The following is an 8,097-nucleotide window of genomic DNA, read 5'->3' as shown; positions in this document are numbered from 1 at the left end:
TCCCCGAGCTGCTGGCGGCCAACCGTGGGCGCCTCTCTGCTGCCGCCGGGGCCAGCCTCTGCCTCTCCCTCCTTTCACTCAGCTGCCTGCCCCTCCCACTTTCCATTTTTATTTTTAAGTCCTAGATCTCAAATTTTCCCCTCTGGCTAGTTTTCAGCTTTTCCTAGTTACTGCCCTCTGCACACACCTCCCGCGAAGGCCCAAATTGGGTAGGGAGGGTAGGAAGTTCCCGGGAAAGGCTGGACTCTGGCCTGTGAGGTGAAACTGTGGTCTGGGGACTGGGCTGGCGTACATCCGAAACCCCCCTCGGGAAGCAGAGAAGGAAGGTCTAGTGTCTGTGGTCACACCGAGGGTAAGAAAGCCTTTAGGGGTGAGGTGGTAAGGTGTCCAGGAGTTGAGGGTGAAGGGTCGAAGAGGCTTAGGGAAAGCAGTTGGCCAGTGGAACGCTGCTGTAGTATCAGTCTCCTTTCCTTTCTTTCTTTCCTTTTCTTTCTTTCTTCCTTCCTTCCTTCCTTCCTTTCTTTTTCTTTCTTCCTTCCTTCCTTCCTTCCTTTCTTCTTTCATCAGATTTATTAATTTTATTTTACTCATGAATGCCTGGTACTGGAGGGGGTCAAAAGAGGACATTGGATCCCTTGAATGGGTGATTGTGAATCGTCAAGTAGGTGCTGAGAATTGAACCCAGGTCCTCTGCTCAGCAGCGCTCAGCCGCTGAGCCATTTCAGCCGCTGAGCCATCTCCACAACACCCTCTCGGGACCCTTAGAGTCCTAAGTCCTCATCTAATGGGAAGGCTCCACCAAACAGGGTGGAGATGGAAAGGCTGCAGTCGGGCTAGTCTTGGAGGGAGGAGCTTATCTGTGGATGCTTTTGTTCTGAGGCGACTGGACTGACTTCATTGGTGAAAGCATGATCCAGGACTTACAGTTTGTTTTTTCAACATCATTTGCTGAGTACCTACTATGTGCTAGGCCCTGTACTAGACCTTGGTGGGGGGGGGGGGGACAATGCTAACCGGAAATAGTTGATGGCCTTGTGGAGCTTGCAGACTGGTAGATGCGGCAAATACTTGAAAATCACTCAAACACAGGTCTAGCAACCGGGATTGCTGCCAGGAATCTCTGGGCTACACATTTACCCCTTGGACCTGCTTGCAGCTCCTGGGTTTTCCATCTTCCTACCTATGCTTAACACACACACACACACACACACACACACACACACCCCTCTGTTATGGAGAGTGGAGCCCAGGTGAGGTTTTAGTTAGCCGCCCTTCAAGACTCCACTTCATCAGAATTTCCTAGCGTCTCTCAGATCTGACCACTCCCGCATTCTCCTCCTTCATCATGCGGGAGGCATGGTGGTCCCATGCCTCCTGAGAGCAGAGGTACCCAACATCTGGAAAGCAGAGACTCAGCTCAGCCAAACATCTGGAGCGCTAATAGCAGAGCTGCCAGAGGGCCCGGGTGCCAGGTTCTGGAATGATGTAGGAAGTGGGAAAGCTTCGCTCTCAGGACACTCAACATCGTTGGCTTTAAACGCCCCCCAACCCCGAAAATCCACCTTAGCGTTATATAAACGGCACCCAGCCCTTTCTGTGGCCCGTGCTTGAGCCACGGCGTCGCCTCACGGACAGAGTCTCAGTTCTTGTAGGAAAGGGTTAAAAGGCCCTGCTTCCCAGCTCTACCTTTATTAACCAGCTTGCTGAGTGCAGGTGAGGGGGTGGGGGATTATCGTTAACTGGGATCCGGGAGGGGGGAGCGAGGGGGAGGGGCAGAGGCGCCCGCGCGCCGCGCCTGTGCGGAGCACGGAAGCTGCGAACGCCCGCGACAGTAAAACATCTGTAATGTGCCGTTCGCCGCTGCTCGCTGATTGCTCATGGATTAAAGATTAAAATCTCGGCTTTGGCAGATGGGGAGAGAGAGGAAACTCTTACGAGCACGTTTTGCATCTGCATTTCATTCTGCTCTGTTCCCCGCGCCACGCCTGGTGGCGCCCGCCCTACCCCGCCCACCCAAGCTCTCGGCTCCCCCAGCGCGGCTGGGCAGGCCAAGCACCCCCTGGGCGGCCAGCCCTCTCCCTGTCCTTTCTGGCCATCTGGGCTTGTGACTCTCCTCATTTTCATCGAAGGTTTCCACCTCTGGTCAGGCTGATTCCTTTCCCGCCCTGGCCCAAGCTCTTCACAGGTCAAGGTGAACCTACCCAGAAAAAGGATACGCTAGCTGGGGCAGCAACCCTGTGGTCAGCGTGGGGCTGAACTGTCTGCCCTAAAGGGCATCATCCTGCCATGTCCTTCTGTGTCGGAAGGAAATTGAGGCATAGCCAGGTGGGCTCACCTGGGCAATCGCCTTCCCACTGTGTTTTCCCCACTGGGCTGCTGTGGAGGCGGAGAGGGCGCCAAGGGAGGGATCAAGGCAGAATGCAACAGAGTTCCTTCCCACTTTTGGATAATCCTTGTAAATTAGCCTGGTCCTAGCTCACCAAGGAGTGTGCCTCGGCATCTGGGGTCAATACTCTAGCCTCTTCATTTCCTCCTCCCTACCGGATGTGTTAACATCAAACTTGGTTGAGGAAGAAAACCCAGGCCGACAGGATTAGAGACAAAGGACTTTCCGAAAGTCAGAAGGGCGGTGGAGAGACAGAAAAGGAACAAAAAGCTGCAGAGTGGCGTGGCAGATGCTAGCACCGGCATCTAATGGTGGGGGCTGGGAAGGCTAGAGAGGGGCAGGAGGAGGTCCTGCCAGGTTTTCAGGCTCCCAGTGGGAGGAAAAGGGTGGTCTAGGGTTTGCGGAAGAAAAGCTGAAGAAGGATGAATGAGAGGAGGGTCGCCGTGGCAGATGTAATTAATTACAGCATATTAAAATGTTTGTTTACAGAGATGAACAGCGGCCGAGGTCTGATGGTAATTAATTCACAGCCTTTCCCAATACTCTGAGCCTCAGGCCCTCTGCGGCAGGGAGGCTTGGGTCACCTGGGCTGGGTGTGGTCTGAGTGACCAGGTAAAGCGTTCAAGGCGGAAGAAGTTGTTAGCGTCCAGGCGATTCCGCTGGCCTGCCTTCAGGGACCTAGCAATTGCTTACATCATGAGCCGCCCCCAGTTGAGAGGCACCGGATCTAAGCGCCCTCTGCCACCCCAGCTCTCTTTCTGGGTCTGTTCTCTGCAGGCCCACTGCACTACCCTGGCCCGTCATGCACTGTCCTCTAGCCGAAGCGAAGAGCATCCTCAACCTTGGCGTCCAACAGTCTGACAGACTGCGAGACATTAGGAAGAGAGCATAATGTCTCTCTGCCCGTCTTCCTTCCCTTTTCCGGTCTTGTCTTTCTTCTGTTTTACACTTTTAAGAAAAGAGTTTGTTGGAGGCTGAGAGATGGCTCCAGAGAGGAGAGTGCTTCCTGGGAGAGGACCCAGGCTCTGTTTCCAGCACCCACACAGCTGCCCACGACTGAAACTCTAGTTCCAGGGGATCTGACCCCTCCTCTGGCTTTCTTGAGCACCAAGCCTGCAGATGACATCCGCGCGCGCGCGCACACACACACACACACACACACACACACACACACACACACACGGAAGCAAAACAGTCATGCACATAAATATAAATCTGAAAGGAAGTAATTTATTAAAGGATCAGAGTTGAGAACTTAAAAGACAGGTCCAATTTTGTATATATGCTACCAAAGCCAGCACTCTTCATTTAAAAAAAAAAGTTATTGTGTGTGTGTTTGACTGTTATTCTTTGTTAAAGATTTATTTATTATTTATACAATATTCTGCCTGCATGTGTGCCTGTAGGGCAGAAAAGGGCACCAGATCTCACTATAGATGGTTGTGAGCCACCATGTGGTTGCTAGGAATTGAACTCAGGACCTCTAGAAAAAGAATCCAGCACTCTTAACCTCAGAGCCATCTCTCTAGCCCCTCTGGGTAGGTTTCCTGCATGTATGTCTTTGCACCATATATATGCTTGGTGCCCAGAGAAGCCAGAAGAGGGCATCAGATCCCTTGGGACTGGAGTTACAAGTGTTTGCTAGCCTCTGTGTGGGTGCTGGAAATCAAGCCCAGGTCCTCTGGGAGAGGAACCAGTGCTCTTAACCAGTGAGCCATCTCTCCAGCTTTCTTGTCTTTGCTTGGGACTAAGTCTTATTATGTCCCCATGCTGGCCTTGGACAGGAGCGTAGCCCAATCTGGCATTAAGATTTGATCTTTCTGCCTCTGCCCCAACAAGGGTGCCCTCTGCTCTCACCTACTTCACTGATCCATTGCCCACCTTAGCGTCAGAGATCCAGCCAAACACACAAATATTTGCAGTGCATTCACCTGCTCATCAAGGAGTTGATGCGTTGCTGGAAGAAGGGGAGATGAGAGGCCTTTCAGGACCCACAAAAAGCAACAGCAAAGGCTCAAGGGAATGTCATTGGGTGGAATGTCATAAGTTCCTGGAACAGCTGGTCCCAGGCCAGGACACACAGACACACAGGGGAAGAGAGACAGAAGAGCCAAGGTAAGTCTGGGGAGGGGCTTGATAAGTTGCTGGGATGCTGGTGGAAGTTTGCCCACCCAATTCTCAGAGACCTATAGAGGCTTCTCATTAAGTGGACTAAAGAGAGAACACAGCACCTTTTTCTAGGCTATTTCTTTCACATTAAATCCCCTTCAGTGAAAAACACAGTAAGGAGAAAGCTGGGTCCAGAGCAAAACAAGAAGCTGAGGAAGGCTGAAGGCAGCACTGCCTCCTGCGAGGTTCTGACTTGGAGTGAGAATGAAAAGCGGAGATAGCAATCTAGACTTCTGTGTGGCTGTGATCCGGGTATGAGGACAGAAGGACTGCTGAGGGACTATGGTGACTAGACTATGCCTACAGGGATGTTAACGTGTGTGTGTGTGTGTGTGTGTGTGTGTACATACATATGCCGACACACCCTTGGATGCCAGTCGGTGCTCAGGTATGAAAATGCTGAAGGGCTAGAGTGTACTTCCCTAGGCCCATTTTACCTCTTCAGGTGGGGGAGTTTGTGACTGGCTTGGTCTGACTTCCATGGCCCTACAAGAGTGCTCTGTTAACTGTCTCCCTGCTTCCAGGGTGAAACCCAGTCCTTAGGGCCTGGAGTAGGGTGTGTTTATGGTCACTTTTGTAGAACGTTTGGACTCTGGCTTTTCCGGGGTGTGTGTGTGTGTGTGTGTCTGTGTGTTCAGAAGGATCATCACAACAAAAGAGTTTTTGCAAACAAATGCACAGAGAAAGAGATGAGCCAGAATAAATGACACCACACGGGTTAACTCCCACCAGGGAGAGCGCCCTGCGTTTTGCTCTCTTTCCTTCCAGTCTCTTTTCTTCAGGACCAGGGTCAGAGCAGACGGCGACCCAGAGCACCTGCAAGCACCTCTCTTCCTCCACTCCCTCTGTGGAGCCCAAGCCACCTGGCCGAAGGGCCGCTCCCGCTCTTCTGTACAGATCTCACGCCGCGCAGAGGAATTCGGGGGCGACCCGATGGGCCCGGCGTGCTGCTAGGGCGCCTTGGGCCGGCTGTGCAGACAGCGGGGCGCCGGGAGAAGCGGCGGAGGGAAGGCGCGGAGGGAGGCGGGGCGGAGCTGTCGCTTCCCATCAGCTGGAGGATTGTTCCGGACACGCGCAGGCCCTGCGGCGTTTCTGTGTCAGGGAGTTTTGCCGGCGCCGTGACCCATGCGAGGGGGGTCGGGCTCCGCGCGGGGAGCGGCCAAGAGTGACCAGCGCGGCCGGCCGCATCATCACCACCTGGCCGGGTCACTGCTTTGCTCTAGCGCCCGGAGCCTCGAGGAGTGAGGGAGGGCTCCCGGGGGGGACGGAGGACACCGGCGTCTTCCAGGGTCTCTTCCCCACGCTCCTAGGGGAAGGTCGAGGGGGAGAGACGTTTCCCTAGACAGAAGAAGGAAGGAGGGGCCTAGAAGCAGCCAGAAGCAGCATCCGGCCTCAGTTTCTCCGGACTGGAACTGAGGGCGGGGTCTTTCGGGGGCCTGCCTGGAGACAGCCTAGTTCCTTGGAAAGTAGAGAAGGGCACGGCTGGGGAATACAGTGCTCGAGGGTGACGGATCCCCAAAAGAGGCGCGGAGGGACCTATCTCGCCCCAGGTTACCCCGGAGTCAGAACCGCTCGAATTGGACTGGAAGGCACCAGGAGGCGGAGGGGGTGTGTCTATGCAAATTAGATGGTAATAAGGGCGTGGGTGGCCAGTTTCCTGAGCCGGCAGGAGGTGGAGGAGGGGCGGTAGAGAGGGCGGGGCGAGCTCCTGACCTCTCCCCCCCCTCCCGCCCCCACTCCCTGGTCCCATCTGAAGTCCGCCGGCTCCATCTTCGGCACTTAATGATTTTGACGGGCCCCACCCGCGCACCATCGGGGCTTTTGTGTTTGCCAGACCAATGCCCCCTCTCCTGGGCCCACCCATCAGTCACCCGGAGCTCCAGCTGTTCCCAGCCTTTGGAGCAACCTCCGCCGTCACCACTACAAATTGGCTCTCAACAGCCGCTCGGAGACCCCTATTCTGCCATTGTCTCCGGACAAATGGCCTTTCCCCTGCACGCTGCCCCTGCAGGCCCAGCCCGCGCTGCCTGCTGCTCCTGGGAAGGGGGGGGGTCATCGAGTTTTCTAAGAGGCCATCCTGACTCCCTTTTCTAACTGGTATAATCGAGCCAGGCTGGGCCCGGAAACGCTACCTGACAGCCCAGGTCTCCCTGCGTTCTTTCCTCAGTGGGTTTTCTCAGAGGCTGGTGTCAACCGCGGTTTCCTTCCCCAGCGCCGAGAACAAGAGAAAGTCTCACTTGTTGACTCAAGCTGATTTGGGGAGTACAGGAGGAGGGAGGGCTGGGTTGGCCGGTAGGGCATGAAAACTGGGAGCCGGGCATCCCAGGAGCCGACACGGCCAAGCACGGAGCCAAGCCAATTACATGCCTAGTTTTGCTGATGGCATTAAAATCATTAGAAGGAGGGATCTGAAAAACATACATTAAGGGGCAGAATTAGGAAGGGCTTTAGAGACCGGCACGGGCGTTCCCAAAGTGGATAGGGCCCCATTAGCTGGAACCGTGTGCCGCAGGCAGTCACTGTCAGAGTTTCAGTAACACATTCTGCCTGCCTGTGTTTCCTGTTCCCCTGACTGCTGGATCTCAGCTCGGTCCCCACCCCACCCCCAAACACACACACACACACACACACACATCTTTTCGCTCTTTTCCTTTCTCACAGGCCAATCTTTGTCTTCCAGCACTGTTGCCCTGGGTTGTATTAAGCAAGGAGTCAAATGGGAGGCAGGGCATGGTGGCATACACTCTTAATCCCAGCTCTCTGGGGGCAGAGGCAAGCAGATCCCCCAGTTACAGCCTTGTCGGCACAGCAAGTTCTAGGCCAGTCAAGGCTCCATATGAGCAGCTGTCTCAAACAACAGCAGGGCATTTTGGCTTTCGGGTGGGAGACAGATAGGCCAAGTCTACCCTTAGAGTCACAGAGTCCGGCTTAGGCTGGTGGTGGTGGCACACGCCTTTAACCCAGCACAAGGAGGCAGTCAGGTGGACCTCTGAGTTTGAGGCCAGCTTGGTCTACAGAGCGAGTTCCTATCTCAAAAAGCTCCCCCCCCCCAAAAAACCCAAAAAAGTCCAACAGTACTAGTGTCAGTACTAGGAATACAGTGGGCCTGTCTAGCACGTGTGTGTGCAAGGAGTCCGAATATCAAAATCTGAGTAAGACTCTTATAGTTACCTGTGTGAACGTGTGTGTCTGTAGGTGCATATGTGTATCTATGTGTGATGTGTGTATGCATGTGTGTGTCTGTTCGTGTGTCAGTCTCTCTGTGTCTGTGTGTGCATGGACAGGTGTGTGTGTGTGTGTGTGTGTGTGTGTGTGTGTGTGTGTCTGTGGGCATGCACACGGCGTGTGTATCTGCTAGACCTTGGTTCTCAGTGTGACTGGTCTTGGGCGGACATTGATGGAGGTTCTGGAGAGGAGAGCACACGCAGAGAATTCAGGACCTCAAGTGGCAGTGATCGGGCTGGGCTGTCACACCAAGGTGGGTTATGGCCTGGTTAGCCGAGCTGTGGAGAGTGTTGCCGCCGTGGTGAGTGGGACACTCT

This window comes from Meriones unguiculatus, chromosome 1 (genome assembly GCF_030254825.1).
Source record: "Meriones unguiculatus strain TT.TT164.6M chromosome 1, Bangor_MerUng_6.1, whole genome shotgun sequence".
Classification (NCBI taxonomy): Eukaryota; Metazoa; Chordata; class Mammalia; order Rodentia; family Muridae; genus Meriones; species Meriones unguiculatus.
The sequence above is the reverse complement of the archived record's forward strand: the minus strand, read 5'-3'. Positions refer to the sequence as shown.